The 16,982-nt window shown below is 42.2% G+C and overlaps 1 long non-coding RNA gene across 1 annotated transcript in view; it reads right to left on the reverse strand.

Moving 5' to 3' along the window:
- Nucleotides 1-16,982, reverse strand: part of LOC148186285 (uncharacterized) — a 146,952-nt gene that overhangs the window by 23,805 nt on the left and 106,165 nt on the right. Inside the window, exons 4-6 of the long non-coding RNA XR_015775080.1 lie at nt 16,553-16,683; nt 6,756-6,911; nt 1,463-1,529 (exon numbers count right to left, since the gene is read on the reverse strand). This is a non-coding gene — a long non-coding RNA (uncharacterized LOC148186285). The remainder of the gene's footprint in view (nt 1-1,462; nt 1,530-6,755; nt 6,912-16,552; nt 16,684-16,982) is intronic.

Below are 16,982 nucleotides of genomic sequence, written 5' to 3' on the forward strand. Positions count from 1 at the left end.
TGTGGAAGTTCAAGATGAAAATGCACAAATATTGCCCCCAGTCCTCCGCAGTGTCAGTTACACTCACGGCTGATGGAGTTATCATGGTGGCGTTTATCTTGCGCTCCGTGGATCTGTTTTCTTCACCGCAGCGAGGAGCAGCGTTTCACTCTTGCCCACTTGTTTGACCTCTGGGGGAAATCCAGACAATCTGGTAATGATGTCACTTTTCCGAGCCTATCAAGACCAATTAGCGTACGACGCGAGGACACGTGCACACGGGCGCAGACAGACACACATAAACACGCATTAAAAAGGCGCACACACACACTATAATTAAGAAATAGACTTACATAAACAGAGTAATACAATATCTTAAAACCCATTTAGAGAGAGCGCTGAAATAAACCTTTGGCTTATTGCATTTGTCAGGTCTTTCAAACTGATTGGTGCTCTTGCAGACGTTTCTTTTTTTTCCTGCAGACTGATGAAATATTGTGCAGGGGATGAGTGAAATCTTGCCTGCTCTGACACACCGAGATTGTTAGAAAGAGGTCTGGAAGGCCGAGCGGAGGAGAAGCAGGTAATAATGGTGGGCTTTTTGGAGCAGGTTTCACCCTCTTTTTTTTTTTCCTCCGAGTCCGTGGGTGTAGAATAACAGCGCTGTGACCCGGTGTCTCGTCCACATGACAGATTGACAGAAACACTATTTCTCTCTGTCTTTTTTCCTGCAGTCGGATACAAATCTCTCAAGCGTTCTTTTCTTTTAATGAGAAAGTGAGCATGTAAAATGAACGGGATACAGACACGGGAAAGATCTGGTGGGACTGGAGCCAGCGGAGTCCAGTTAACCGGGGGGACGCTGGAGAGGACGTTTCATTAAGATCAAATATTATTTGTGGTTAGTGGAGTTTTGGAGCCCAGAATTTCTTATTAATAAATAAAACAGACTAAATGTTTTGTCTGCAAAATGTAATGATGGTCCTTACGAAGCAGACTGTGATGAACATAAATACAATACTATAATATAAATACTGACCGGAGACATTGGAAACTCCAATTACAGAAGAAGACACCGAACTTCTGCTCATAGTCACACGCTGCCTGCAGTCACTCCCTATGTAGTGAACTATATTTACCCTCCACCACTTTATTTATGTATCCCAATTCTGAGTATGAAAAAACAGTGTCCACGGCATTATCAGAACTCACTGCTTACAATCCTACAATGCAATGCTCCCTATTTTATAGATGCAAAAATTACAATTTTGCAGCACTTCACCTGCAAAATATCAATGATGCATAACTGTTATTAGTCTCACTATAGAGGAAGCCACCGAGAGTCAGCTATTTAAAAAGTATTTGACACTTTTATGTATTAAAGGTCCAGAGTGTATGATTGGCAGAATTTGGTGTATAATATTCATAAAGTTTTCATTAGTTCATGAACACCCGCAAACACAAATTGTTGTATTTTTGTTACCTTAGAGTGAGCTGCTTTTATCTGCACACAGAGCGGGTCCTCTTCCATGAAGTCTGCCATGTTGTTTCTACAGTAGCCCAGAAGGAAAACACAGAAATGTTAAATTTACACATCCTGATCAGGAAGAAATGACCACAAAGACACAAAAAAAAGACAAAAAAGACACAAAAGTATCTCAAAGAGACAGTAAACAAACGCAAGGAGACACAAAATTATTTCAAAGAGAAACAATACAGCCACAATGAGACGCAAATGACCTCAAAAAGACAAATATTAGCTCAAAGAGACACAAAAAAACCACAAGAGACACAAAATAACCTCAAAGAAACACTAAGCAAACACCAAGAGACAAAATTTTACCTCAAAGAGACACAAAACAACCACAAGAGACACAAAACGACCTGTCCTGTCTATAAAGCCCTACATGGCCTTGCACCTCAATACCCGCCTGACCTTTTAAATATAAATTTTTTGGGGTTTTTTTGTTTATTTTTTCCATTTTTCAGCAGCTGTGGTAGAGACAGACAGGAAACACGGGGAAGGAGAAGGAGGCTTGTGACATTTTAGGTCCTTGGCTGTAATCAGACAGGACATTGCAGTATGTAAGTACGTGTACTGTTGTAATGTGTATATACGTATATTCAGTATATATATTAAAGGGCAGGCTTGCAGTTTTTCCACCTTAAAACAATAACAGGCCCGTGTATACGCTGAAAGAGTAACTGGGTTGCTGTAATTGTTTCTCGTGCTCACACCAGCCGTGATGTGACGCTTGAATATAAAATGACATGTATTATGGAGGAGCACTCTAGTCTGAAATATTGAAATATTTCACATTTTCACAGAAAAGTTTTAGGATGATGGTATTTTGTTCTCACGAGGAAAATGTGCTGACCCACGCTCGCGAATAACTTGGCATCATTTTTAAAAAAAATCATTTTTAGCACCGTCTGTGGAAACGTCTTTGGGTTCGTGCACGTGCAGCGGACGCTCTGTTTGCATCCGGCCAGACAAAGAATGTAGATTTACAAGCCTGCGCAGCCATGCAGATGTGGAACCAACGAGCAAGTGTTACGGTGTATCCCCTGGTGTGCGAGTCCACCGTCTCCTCTCCTCGCCCCCCTTCCCACATCCACACCCCTCCTGGCCTTCCACCTCCCCCCACCACACCTCCTCCTCTCCCTCCACTCCGTCCACCTCCTCCTCTCCTCCGTCCCTTCCCCCCCGTCAGCAGCAGGAGCTGCAGCATCCCTGCTGGGCCCTGCCTGTTTATCTCTTCCGAAGCAGCCATGATTAATGAGGCCCTGAACACATCCTCTCTTTCCCCTGGACCCGGGGAGCCCCACAGCTGAGTAAACAGGCCCAGCCGCTGTTCCACCCCGCTGCCACGATCCCGGGCCCGAGGTGGGCCGACAGGGAACCCCCACTGCAGGTAGCGACTCACGAAATCTGTCAGAGCGCTGCATCACCGAGAGCCCAGATATATCATCGTGTAAGAGATCCAACAAGAAGTCATCTGGGTGTCAGTGGGTGAAGGAAAAAAAGACGTACGCTCATTTCAACTTCAAGAAAACCCTCGTAATGCTCGCTCTGTCTCTGAACATGTGTGGCACGCACACACACACACACACACACACACACACACACACACACACACACACACACACACACACACACACACACACACACACACACACACACCAGCTTCTTATGGTCAAACAGTTCATGAGAAACTTTAAAAACACGCTGTGGCTGCAGATTTTTACTTTCTTAGTTCTTTAAAATGCATGTGATGAGAAAGTGTTTTTGTCTGATGTCAATGTAACTGAGTACATTTACTCAAAAGTACTGTCTTAAGTGTAATTTTGAGGTACTTTTCTTAAGTATATTTATGCTACTTTACACTTATTCACCACTACACTTTGGAGGCAAATATTGTACTTTTCACTGCACTGCATTTGACAGATTTAGTGACTAAATAAACTAAGAAATGACGATGTATCTTTATACGTTATTAAAATGCAGCCAGATGAAATTGTTGACTTTGTCCATTTCTGCTAACCAGACGTTTTTGCACGTTTTATACGTATTGTATCAACTTTTTTAGAGTGACGCAGTTTATGAGCTGATTTTGTTAGCTGGTGTTGGAGGGGATGGTGGATGGTGGACGCCTGCAAAGCTGTTCGAGACCAACAGGTAACAAAACTGCTCTTGTTTTATCAATCAAGTCACTGCTGAGTTTCCAGCGTCTTTTTAGGCACCAAACAAGGTGTTTTTGGTGAACTGTCACTGCATTTCCAGCAGATTTTCAGGCCCAAACATGATTTTAGTCATCATCAGATTTTTATTGATTTTTGCTGTTTTTTAAGACGCTTTTCAGGCACCAAATGTGGGTGCTTTGTAGCGACACATCATTGTATTTCCATCGGATTTTTGGCGACCCAGTGCCGTTTTTCCAGTGGCTTTTTTGTAGTGACCCTTTGCTGTTTTTCCAAATAATTTCTCAGTGACCTATTTGTGTTAATCCAGGGGCTTCCAAGGCACCAAACATGGGTGTTTTAAGTGGCCAATCACTGTTTTTCCAGCAACTTTTTTTATTAAGTCATTGCTGTTTCCATCAGCTTTTTAGCGAACAGTTTTAGTGACCTGTTGCTGTTTTTCCAAAACTTTTCAGTTACCTAAAGTGGGAGCTTTATGGTGATACATCACTGATTTGACATCATTGCTTTTCATGTCAGGATTTTACCCTCAAAAGCAGGTATTTGAGGGCAAAACATAATCTTTTCTGAACCCCGACCAAGTGTTTTTTTGCACCTAAACATGATCACACGTTACTCACAGCACTGTTGAAACGTAAAGTTTAAATGTATCTGCTACATAATATCATGTTCAGTATCTGTGGTACACAGAAACATACGATGCAAACATTTTTTTCAGCAGCTGGACTGTAAAATTAGCTCCACCTTTACCCGCCACAGCATTAAAGTGCAGATTAATGCACGAATAATAATGATCTAATAATATAACATATGATTCTGAAATGGGCCGTTCTGCATAAAACATTTGATGCTAATATATTTGTACTTTAACTTAAGCTTTTAAATGCAAGACTTGAAACAGAGTATTTTTACAGTGGTATTGCTACTTTTACTGAAGTAAAAGGTCTGAGTATTTCTTCCACCACTGCGAGTGAATTTACAACATTAAGAATCCGTAAAGCGCCACGCAAGCACAGATGATGAATTTATTATTCCAGTGAAACTGCAACAGTCCCCTCAACCCAAGTTTACTGCAATTATAAATATATTCCCTCCTCAGACGAAAGGATTTGGTAATTACAAATAATAGGCACTAACTATAAATAACCAGCACTTTCTCTTAAAAAATATTCTTTAAATCTCATAAAATTCATGTGGAGGTTTATATAAACCACATGAATTTTTGGGGGATGAATATTGTCTGCTTACTTGCAAAGATATCCACCATGAGCAATACCAGATTCTTGCAAAAGATTTTCTTTTGGCAGCAGGTTTGGAGATTGATCTGTTGATCCCCGTGCACTGACAGGACGGCTAATCAAAACAGATACCTAGACGACAAAGGCATTACTTGCGGGCAGAAAACAACATAATTGCCAGCAGCATATGGAATTCAGAACAGCTTTATTTAGTCGCTCCCAGGGCTGAAAATACTTTCCACGTCTAGGAATACCATGTGTCAAATATAATCTGTAATCATGACAAATTTCTCCTGACTTGTGTACTGTTTCTGGTACTTATCAAGAGTTGCCTCCGCTCGTGTCCAGCAGAGCTCCCAGTTTGTTTAGGACAGACGCCGGTGCCAAACGTTTGTTTCTCATGTCAGGCTGCGGTGTCAAATGTTATGTTCCAGACCCGGCAGGGGAGCTCTCGCCTGAACAACCCTGAACTGCATTTAACAACTCTAACGCCCGCCATCGCCTTCACAGGTGATGTGACACACAGCGGTCGCTTCACTTTTGGGGCCATTTGTTGATTTGCATTTCCTCTTTTGGGTGTGTTTGTCTTTAAAAGTGTTGGACGTAACACCCCAAACAACAGTGTGTGCAGCAGTTGGATAACGGTTTAACAACTTTGTTGCACCTTTTGACAACATTTATATCAGTACTGAGTGTAACTCTGTTATTGCACCACTTCACTGAGTATTTACTTAAATGAGTATTTCTGTGATCAAACAGCTGCAGCAGATGTGAAACTTTCTTGTACAAAAGGATAATATCAGTTTATTAGAATCACATCCTTTGGATTTGGCCGACATTTCTATCAGTTATAATAGATTTGTATTCACTAAAGAAAAAGTGGCTTCCTGAAGACCTGAAGGCTTAAAACATTATTGTTTACTTCGGCTTTCAAATACACCGCACACAGAACTTCTTTTTAATCTATATGCATCTTAATTTGCTCGATTTTGCTTCTTGTTTTAATAGTTTTAATGCATTTTTTCTTTTTAATCTTTAACTCTTTTTTTGCTTGTTCTCACTTCTTGCTTTTTATGTCTTTTGATTTTAAATTTTCTCATATTTAATGTATTTCCATGCCCTTGTAAAGCACATTGAGTTGCCTTGTGTCTGAAGGGTGTTGTATAAATACACTTGCCCCGCCTGATAAAATGTACTGCAAAGATAAGACTTCAGTTATTTAGGGAGTCTAGAGATTTAGTATTGGACCTCCATAAAGTCGGGAGTTCCTGTATAGATTCTGGTACCTGGAATTCACCACCGGTACCCAACATTACCTGTTATTTTTTGAGGTATTTTGCTTTTTCTGCAATAATGAAAACGTAATTTCTGAAAAAGCAGGAGTAATGCAAAAGACTAAATGCGTTAGTCTTCTGTCTCTGTGTACTCCTTCATAACTAAACTAAACTTCATTTGTGAAATTGTCGCAGAACCTTTTAAAAATTGATTCTTATTAGATAAAAACATCCCAGTCACTGAACCACCTTTATTCCAGACATGTGCTGCAGTTTATCGTCTGATAAAAGCTCTTTTTTAAGCGCTGCCTGGTGGCTTTTTGGGAAGAGTGATGAGAGGTGGATGTGTCCCCATCAGCTCTGACGCTGCTTTAAGTGTGTTTGGAGGATGTGAGCGTCCTGCCTGCACATGTGTGAGTACGTGTTTGTGTGTGTGTGTGTGCATCCATGTGAGTGTTAAGGAATCCCCTGGTAGCTAAAACCTTTATGTATGCATCTGTGTGTGTGTGTGTGTGTGTGTGTGTAATGGATACAGTGGTCTCCAGCATCAGGGCCGTCTCACCAGGACTGGATGACGGACTGGTTGGCAGGGGGCGCCTGGCCTGTCTGTCCCCATGTCTACCCATCTGTCTCTGGGCTCGGCTCGGGGAGGTGTGGGCTGAAGGATGGGGAGTCGGGCAGATGTGCAGCCATTAAGTGGTGACATGAGTCTGAGAACCTGTGGGAAGGCAGAGCCAGGGATTACAGAGAGTTAGAGTTAAACCTGGTGGGCATTCAGACAGAAAAGACCCCACATTTTTATTTAAATATTTATTCCATATGTATATTATATGTTTCTTGATGTAGAGCAAGAGTTAATCTACAAAAACAGATTAAAGCCAATATTAAAGTGAATCAACCAACAACACTTCTTTCCTGGATTACACACAAAGATAAACATGTTTCAGGAAAATAAACAAAAACAGAGATGTGCTTTTGTAAATGGAGCCCTCGTGTATATTTCTACAGTCATCAGAAAGCAAATGTTGAGGTTATTGAGGGCTGACACCTTTAATTTAAATAAATGTTGGCTGCGAGGTAGTTTGGTGGACTGTGAGTGTGAATCTTTCTCTCTGCAGATAATCTCACAAACGACTGCACCCTCAGCTATGATATTTTTTGTGTATATGTATGATTGACTGTTTAACTTCGTCACTGACTCCTCGCTCCTTTAAACCAGCCGATCAGGGCCACAAGTTTTTCGGAAAACAACACGCCTGACTGTCTGTTGGAGCTACATGTTGTGGGTTAAAAGATAAACATCCATAGAAAAGTTTGGTCTCATTTTGAGCATCTGCAGATTGATTTCATACTTGATACGATATGATCCCCTAAAGGCACGAAACAAGATAAATTTGTGCCTGTTTTTGTTATCTTTGCCACCACTTTGACTGTGAGGGACACCCAACCCCTTGCTCACTTTGACAAACAATCGGCACTTTGCCGAAATAAGTAAAAGGTGGCTAGAAATTTACCTAAAAATCAGTTTTGAAAAAGAAGAAGGCGTTATTAGAAAATTAACACAAACACAGGGGAAAATATCCAGAAAACTATATTTATAATTCAAATTTAAAATTATGTTCCAATAAAAAAAAATGTTTCTCCCGGCACTATTTCGTGGGCATTTTCTTGTTCGTTCTTTTCTCTTTTTGGTCTATATTCAGGTATTTTCTTGTGATTTTTTTCATGAATGTTTTTGCTCATTTTTGGGCCACGTCTTCTTCTGCTGCTCATCTTCTCCGAAGGTTTCCGAAAGAAATGGAGCAAATTTGCTCAGGTTTCAGAGGGTTAAGTGAGAATATTGTTTTTATTTGGGTGAACTTTTTGTTTAAACTTATTAATTCCCCTAAAAACGGGGAGGTTGTAACTCCTGCTGTTGTTCCTTTGTGAATCTAAATGTTGAAACTATCTGTGGGTGCAGCATCTGTGTCTCGCTGTCTGAAGTGGCGGTGAGAAACAGCTGGTCTGAGGTTCGACGTGAGTGTGCGCCGAACTGGAGATCTCGTTTCAGTTCGGGAGAAGATGTAAATGGTGTGTGATGGCGTTTGCGTCCATGTGTAATGTGTGTGTTTGCGGTCGTGGCGGCGTGTGTGTGTTTGCAGATTGCATGTGTTTGTGTGTGTGTCTGGCAGTGCGTCTCAGTATTGTTCTGTGCGTGGTCATGTATGTGAGGTTAAATGATCACGGCCTGTCTGAGCTCTGCCTCCCCTCCCAGGAGGCCGTTGGCTGTTCGTTGGAAAAGCTCTCTGACGCTCTTCCTCTGTCTTTCATTCTCTCTGTCTGTCCGTCTGAACACAAACGGAGGTGCTGCCTTCGTGAGGCACAAATCCCCACTTCCTCTGAAACTTCCAGCGCCGCTTTTTTCCTGTCCAAATTCCACAGCCATTAAACTTTCCTGGCAGGAATTCAGAAAACAACTCAGAGGAGAGAAGGATGGAGGTGGAGGGGGGTGGGGGGTGCACTCCACCCTCCCACACCCCCCTCGCTTCACCCCAACCTCTTGTCTCCTCGGCTCTGGATATCACAGATCTGCGCTCCTGCCGACTACCTTAAATAAAGATCTGACTTCATACTTGTTTTCGTTGCTGATCAGGTTTCCTCAAAAGCGTCTACCGGTTTTCACAAAGGGTCAAAACGAGGTCCCCCGTCCTCCACAGACGTCCCTCCACTCACTCGGATGATATAAACCATGCTCAGATTAGTCTAAGGTAAATATTCAACCGGCGGCTGTGATTTTTGGGGCTTTATTACCGCCGGTGGTAGTCCCACAACACAAACAACATGGCCTCCCACTCAGCGGGACAGCTGAGGGCGAGGTGGTGGTGCTACCGTGTTGGACGGCTTCTCACTTTCTCACTTTCTGCGGATTGTGTCGGAGGGAAATTACACAGAGCTTAAGTGACTTTATGGCCGTTTGTGGAGCCGCAGCTGGTGTTTGGACAATAATAAAATAAGAAACTGGCATTAAAACTGTGCGCACACATTAAATTAATTTTATATTTTTACGTTTTTTTGACCCGTCTGTAAATCTTTAGTGTTGCAGTATGGCAAGACAGAAGAACCTCAGTGACAAAAAAGACATTTGCTGTCAGGCTGAGAGTTTGTCCAAACCGTATTGGAAATTTTGCCAAAATCTGCATATGGTAACTATATACATGAATAGATGCATACATGAAAGCCTTGTTTCCACCAAGCTGTCGGTCACAAATTAGACAAGTTATTCATTTTTGCGTTCCCATTGTCAAAGTTGTGGACGTTACCAGTATACCAGTCCACTTCATACTGTGTCTTCACCAGCCGTCCATCAGGCCTCAAATTGCCCAAATTGGAATGCGAATACAGAATATGCCTGATGGAAACACATCAATTTCGAAAAAAACTATTTATTACAAAAAAACCCAAAACGCTTGCATGACGTATTTTATGCAATTCGAATGAGCTTTATTTCGCAAAACTGCAAGGGAGCATGGAGCAGACTGATGTGACATTTTGATGACGTGTTATGTGTGTGACTCACTGCGGGAGATTTAAAAAGAAGCTAGCAACAGTTAGCAACTAACTAAGTAGAGGAACAGCAGCCATGAATGTCCGCAAATGGGAAAAACAACGAGGTCCAGGAGCTCCTTACGATCCGAGCAGAGGACAATATCAGCAGCCATATAACAGAGATTGTGTTTATTATTGTTACTGCCATATTATTATTATGCTGCCGACACGTTACACGTCATGCCTGCCACGCCTCTTTTGAGTCTGCAATGCCGGCATGCTACCTAAAATCACACGCTGGAGCGAGATGATGCTGCCGTTGTTTGGTTCTGTGTTAAAATGTAAAGGTGGTTTAAAGAAAGGACATTACCGCAATTTTTTTTTTACACAAGGAAGAAAATTAAAACAGCTGAAATTTAGGCTAAATGAGAAAACATTTAACTTCATCTGTTGTTTAGATATTTTACTGTAGACGGACACCTTTACACATGTCGGTCTGACGTGTAAACACTGTTTTCAAAATGAGCTGACAGACTGTGAAAGAGGAGGAGAGGGTCACTTAGGGCAGAGGAGGTGGGAACAAGTCTCACTTTCCTTCAAACCTCCACCCAAAACACCTCTCACACACACACACAAACACACACACACACACACACACACACACACAAACACACACACACACACCCCAAAAACCAGCCTCTGTAATGTGCCTGTGGTGTTGAGCCTTGAACTTTCCCTCTGTCACCTTCCTCAAGCTTTATCTTTTTAACTATCCCAAATCCCCGGAGATTTAGTGGCCGCACCAGCTGCTCAGACTTGTAAAACCAACAGAGGGACTGATGAAGAAAGGTGTGTGTGTGTGACAGAGAGACGGACAGCTTGCGAGCCCAGATAGTGGGACTTAAATGAGAACAATCTGGGCTGCCTGTGAGAGCCGACTAACGCAGAGAGAGAAAGAGAGTGAGAGACGGAGCGTGGGCGGGAGAGGGGACGGGGAGTCAAAGCTCTCGTCAAAGAGGAGAGGGATTGACAGGAGGAGGAGAAGAAAGTCTCAGACACCTGCGGCGGAAGAACACTGTTTGGTTGGAGACGAGGAGGAGGAAGGGAGGGGGACTGCAGAGCTCAGACCGGGCCGGACCAGACCAGAGCACGCTGGGCTGGCTGCTGCAAACAGCCGCGCTGTAATAACTCAGGGGCTGGGGGGCTGAAAGGTGATAGCCTGGCAGGAATTGGTTTACAGCCAAGACGGCCGACACTTGTGGACGCTGAGACTTCCCCTTCAGACAGAGCTGAGCTTAAATGTAATCGGTGTAGCTTTCCTGAGTGTTCGTGTGCGCAGACCTGCGGCGAGTCGAGAGATGGAAAGTGGATGACGGAGCGATGAAGACTGGCTGAGGGGCTGTGATGATGTGAAGCAGGGAGGTGGCGTTGTATGGAGCGGGACAGGAAGGGACAGGAATACAGTCGGTTGGTTTCACACCAGCTGGTGCCCTCGACTGTATTTGGTTTATCTAGCAGTGTTTTTGATGTGGTGTTAAATGGCCAGAATAATGCGTCAGCCTGACAGTAGGAAGTGTTGAGGCTAAAGAGATTAAATCCAAGACACAAAAGCTACAAAAGCGACATGCTTCCCTATAGACTTCCTCAGATACATTTCTTATTTTTCTGTGCTCACATCACAAACAGATTCTCTTCAAAGCTGTGATTGTGCACGGCCTGGTTTCTTAAAAAATGGATCAGGAGCAGAACAATCTCAGTGGATTTAGTCGGTGGACAGATGGTCGGCACCAAAAAGTGAGATTAGTCGGTTAGTGAGGTTATGTTCAGCCGAAAGACCAGTTTTTGTTCTGAGTTAAAAAACTGGAATAAAAGCACCTTTCACTGATCATCTCCTTTGGAAAAAGCATCACTGTAGAGTCAATAATCAACTAATGAGCGATCAACCTGTTTTCATTCCCAAGTTGTCAAATATTTGTTCTTGGCATCAGTTTTTGATTTTCAGAGACAACATGTCAATTTATGCTCATTACATTATTGTCTTTTCAAAATAAACTTTTTTTTTCACAGGATATGTTCAGTTTCTGCTCAATGAATCAAATGAAACCCAGAAGGGGAGCGACTCCACTGACATGAATAAGAGCCATCTTTTAAGGTTTACTTCCTCAGGCTTGGGTGACAGAGTCTGTGGTTAGGTTTTAAAACAAAAACCTTTTAGTTCGACTTAAAATCAGTAAATTTGTTACGAGCATGACGTAATTAATCACTAGAATACTACGCTGTAATTAGAATAACTCCATTGACTTTTGGTTTCAAACTGGACACAAACAGCGGTCTCCTGGGTGAAAGTCCAGAGTTGGTTTCATGCAGAGTGCAGAGTCTTTGCTGTAGTTACATCTCCTAAATCCATCCTGTCCTCCTAAATGCTAGTTGGCAGTGAGGTTTTAATGTGACTGTGTTGAGTTTCTGTGAAGGGCTGTAAACTTTGATTGATTACAAACCTAAATTACGCATAAAACATGGTTTAATGGTGACAATATTAAATAAAAGTACAAAATTTGGCTCCTCTAAGAGGTTCACAGAGAAAACACATCTTTTGACAAACACAACATGCTAATGTTACTAGCACAAGCCTAAGATATGTTACACTTCATAAATGTGTTTTTGCTTATATAGTATTTTACAAAGGTCGAAGTAGGCTTGATCAACACGTTTTAGGATTTCTTTAACGCATCATGTGACTCGTTTCGTGGGACTGCGCAGAGAACCTGAAGAAGAAAGTCTGGGTGGACAGAGCTGTTTGATTTCTTTGTGGTATCATTATCTTTTTCTGAGGTTTTAGGGTTTGTCGACTGCTCAGGCAAAGAAACCCTGGCTCTGCTGGACCTGCTTCATCAGTACTCGGCGTGAAGGATTTGATAAAAATACGCAGAGTTGACCAGAAATAAAGTTTAACCCTGCTCAAGTTCAGCTGCAAAGCAACACACCGCCTCCAGAAAGGCGCTGCATCGTCCAGTCTTACAAGTTCTCAGAGGGTTACTGTGAAACACGAATGCTGTCTTGCTGTTTACCTGGAAATCATCGCAACAAAAGATAAATGATTTCTGCTGTTGAAACTTTCCACAGTGGTAAAATCCTGTCAGAGTAAATAACAAACTGCTGCGCAGTGTTTTGAAGTCTGATGAGCCAGAACATCGGATCTATTTCTCAAACTGGACTTCTGAATCATATTACCAGAACATTAAAAAACCTGCCACACCTACGCAGACTCCTTTTATTTTTTAACCCAAGGCTGTTTTCAGTCTGCAAACCTGAACCCAAAAAGCACAACACACAGGCAGACAGGTTAATGTAAGAGTTCACAGTTGCTTGAGCTGACGAATAAGGCAAACTTGCCCGGAGAGGAGTGAGGCAGGGAAGCAACGAAGACGGACGGCTTGTTTGCAATAAAATTTTGAGCATCAAATATTGAATTTCCTGCATTCTGGTGAATTTTTATGCACCAGTTTGTGCTTTTTTGCATCAATTTATGGTGTAAATGTCTTTAATTTCCTCACAATAAATGCTTATATTCTAAATATTGAGGAGGACGTGTGTCCTACACGCCCCCTGAAATCTTTATCTATGGTTTTGTGCATGAATAATACTTCAGACGAATATTTGAGAGGTTGTATCAATATAAAACTTTTGCAAATGATAGTATTTAAATGGATTAAACTGTTAGAAGAGTACTCAAAGGTCTGAAAGGTCTGGTTGGTACTCGAGTCTAAACAGAACCGACAGGCTCCGTGTTTCCTTGTTGGCCGTATTTGTGTTGCTGCTGCTCCGAGTCCCTCTGGAAGCAGCTGAATGGTGTTTGGAGAGCGGTAGGTCAACACTGACCCGTGTCCACAGATGGTCTGCAGCAATGGCTCGTGTTGCTGTGAGCGGGGAGGGGGTTAACCGCCCAGAGTAAACAGTCAAACAAACACGGAGGTAATCCCACGGCCCAGATCGCCTGCAGACTGACATAACAGCCTGACAGTTTATCAAGACGACTGATGCTATTATTCAGTCACATTCAGGGGCCTAATTGATCCAGTGCTAATAATCATCATCAGTTTTCTTCATGAAGCATTTTCCTGAAATGTTAAGTTTTACAGTGAGACAAATCAAATGCACAACATATATATTTAAATGTAATGTTTTTAGAAATAAAATGATTTAAATAAAGAAAATTGTGAAGGTGGGTTTGGATGTAAAACTACTAAATTAAAAAATAGTTTTGACTGACGGATTTTTAAGAAAAACATATTGTGTTATGCAAAAATATATAAAAATGTCCAGCTCAAACAGACTTTCAAGACACCATTATTTTTTTTTAAAAGTCAAGAAACCAGAGTAGCACCATGAATTTTGAAAATGATGAAAATGATACAAAACAAATTGACCCTCCTGACGTTTTTTTCCCTTTTTTCAGAGCTTTAGAGTCAAAGGTTGCCAACTTATAAGCATTAAAATTTAACAACCTTGTCAATATGTTTTGTATTTTCAGCAGAAATTCCATTAAATATAGATATTTTATTAATATAGATATTCTTAAAGATATACTACGCAGGATTTAGGAATTGCATTGACTCTTACGAAAGTTATCCAGCCCATCCATCACCTGTGACCCTGTGGAGGTGTATTTTTCTGCAGAGACTCAGCTTTCTGTCTGTATTTTTTTATTTTTTTATTTTTTTCTGCGTTTTGAGATGTTTATGGGCTCGTACCTCCACAGCACTCAGGTGACACTGGCGCTCGGTGCAAAACCTTGATAAAACACAGTTGTGAGATGACTGCGTTTCCACCGAGTTCTCCTCTGGTCTATCGCAGCCACCGCACTAGCTGTCATTATTATGCTGGTGTTATGTGAGCAATAATGGAAAGGCAAGCCCCTCAGTATATGTGGGAGCAACCACGTATGAGGGATTTCTGGGAGCTGATAGTCCACGATTTCACAGAGGAATTGTGAATTTAAAACTTCCGCATGATCTGCTCAACTTTTGCAGAGTTATGTGATGCAATAACAGCTTTTGCAGCTCCTGCTGCATCATGAGGGAGCCAGCTCCTACTGACAAGCACACAGACATAACATCATGTGACCTAGAAAAGACAAAAAAGTGTTTCCATTGGAGTTTTGCGAAATATGTTTTTTTGGAATCGTCTGAAATACCACCTCATGCGAGTGTAAAAACTTTTTTGCGATAAATGGGATTTTTTTTCAAAACTGACATGTTTCCATTAGGCATATTTTAGATTCACTGCGTCAATTTGCACAATTTTAGGGTTAATGGAAACCCGACTATTAATACTTCATTGTTTTTCCTTTTGCTTCAAAACGTGCATTCCCGTTGCTCGGCATGTTTGTGTGTGTAGGATGGAAAGCCGAACATTCCCACAGGTCGCCCCTGCTCCCCTCTGGGAGTGTCTGAAGGCATCGACTCTCACTGAAATCAGAGGGTGTGGAGGCAACACACAATGACCCTGACCAGCTAACAATGGCCACACATACACACACACACACACACACACACACACACACACACACACACACACACACACACACAGAGTGTAAGTTTGGCCCTGTGTTGTCCCCCCTCCTCCTCCTTTTCCTCCCATGAACCGCCATTGATGGATTGCTTTCCTCACTCTCGCTGCTTGGCGTGTGCTGCGGCCTCGCCGGACTCCTGCCGACCGTTGGGAACTGCCCTGTTTTCCCTCTCCCTGACTCTAAACCTCCAAACAGTCAGCAACTCAACTCATTACCCGACCCGACTTTCTGCCATATTGTGCTGCCTGATATTTTGCAACACTGGCAGACGAGCGATTCTGCTTCCAGACAATAAATAAATTAAGCTGGAGAAAGAAGCAGAAAGACGTAACACGAAGGGTTTACAGTAACTAGCTATCGTGTTGCTCCTTTTCCAACACAAACCGTCTCATATTCTGCACAGACACCCCGCAGACATGCCTGCACGCTACACAAACACACACCCAGACTTGACAAATAATGTCCGACATAAAACCGACATAATCCGGCGGACATTCTGCCAACTCGCTAACATGCGGACTATCCGCCGGCCCACGTAAAGCTGCAGCGCTGCTTCTCACTTTCAGGGAGGCGGAGGTGTCACAGGAAGTCAGATTGCTATCCGCCGGGCGTGCGAGAGGTCCGCAGCTGGAGGACGGCTGCTCTGAGAGGGCTAATCCTCCGGGCTTTGAGTGGGATTTTGGACATACAGGGTGCACACACATTACTCACATATGAGGCCTGTGTACAGACATAAACACGAATCACGCTGCAAGAGCCTGAAAATTGGATCTGGCCTCATACAACTTCATTTTGGAGTTCATTTCTATTTGTAATTATGACATTATATTCACCAAGTTAAGTGCTGAATTATGGAAACACACTTGAAAGATGTTTAACGGGACAAGAAAAGGACAAACTATGCCTAATTTCCCCCTTTTTATGGGTGCAAAAAAGCAAAACAGAAAGTGTAAAACAGTGGTGGCTTTGCAGCTACGACAGTGATGCCGAAGAACGATGAAGAAAAGGAGGCGATGTGCAGAATTTAACGTGATGATTACAGTATATATAAAAGATGACGAACAAGAGAAAAAAAAGGATGAAATTATAGCCATGATCAATCCAATAATAATATAATTAATATAATTAGTTGAATTTGGGGAAATGTGTTTAATATGGAATAAATGTTTATGCGCATGATTGTGTGTGTAAAGGGGAAAAATTAATAAATAGAAAAATGATGATGATGAAAGTATTAATAACCTCGTTTTGACTCGACTCACCTTTGGCACCAGGTCCTTTTCTTTTTTTTGTTTCCCACTGCGGAGAGTAGCTCCTCGGTGTAGGTGGGATTCTCAGCTGATGGTCAAAGCCGCGTGAATCTGCCGCAACGTTATCTTCGATGACACTCCATCTGCAACCAAACAGAGAAACGTCTGAATTTTGTCAACTGTATGGCGTATATTTGCAGACAAGAGTCAAGCAAAAGATCCGCACACTACACTAAAAGCTCCCAAATAAATTATAATTTTGCAACGTTTCGATCAGAGATCCTCAGACCGACTGCTTCATTCCTGTGCACATTAGCCAGGTTCTGTGCAAAGTGCAAGGAATTAAAAAGTCTTCTTGGGAGAAAGGACTTCACGCTTGCACGCTCATGCACGTTTACAGTAGGAGCCAATGACGAGATTAAGGCAGATTTATGTGTGCGAT

The sequence above is a fragment of the Plectropomus leopardus genome, chromosome 19, assembly GCF_026936395.1.
Source record: "Plectropomus leopardus strain MGB_pleo_1.0 chromosome 19, ASM2693639v1, whole genome shotgun sequence".
Classification (NCBI taxonomy): Eukaryota; Metazoa; Chordata; class Actinopteri; order Perciformes; family Serranidae; genus Plectropomus; species Plectropomus leopardus.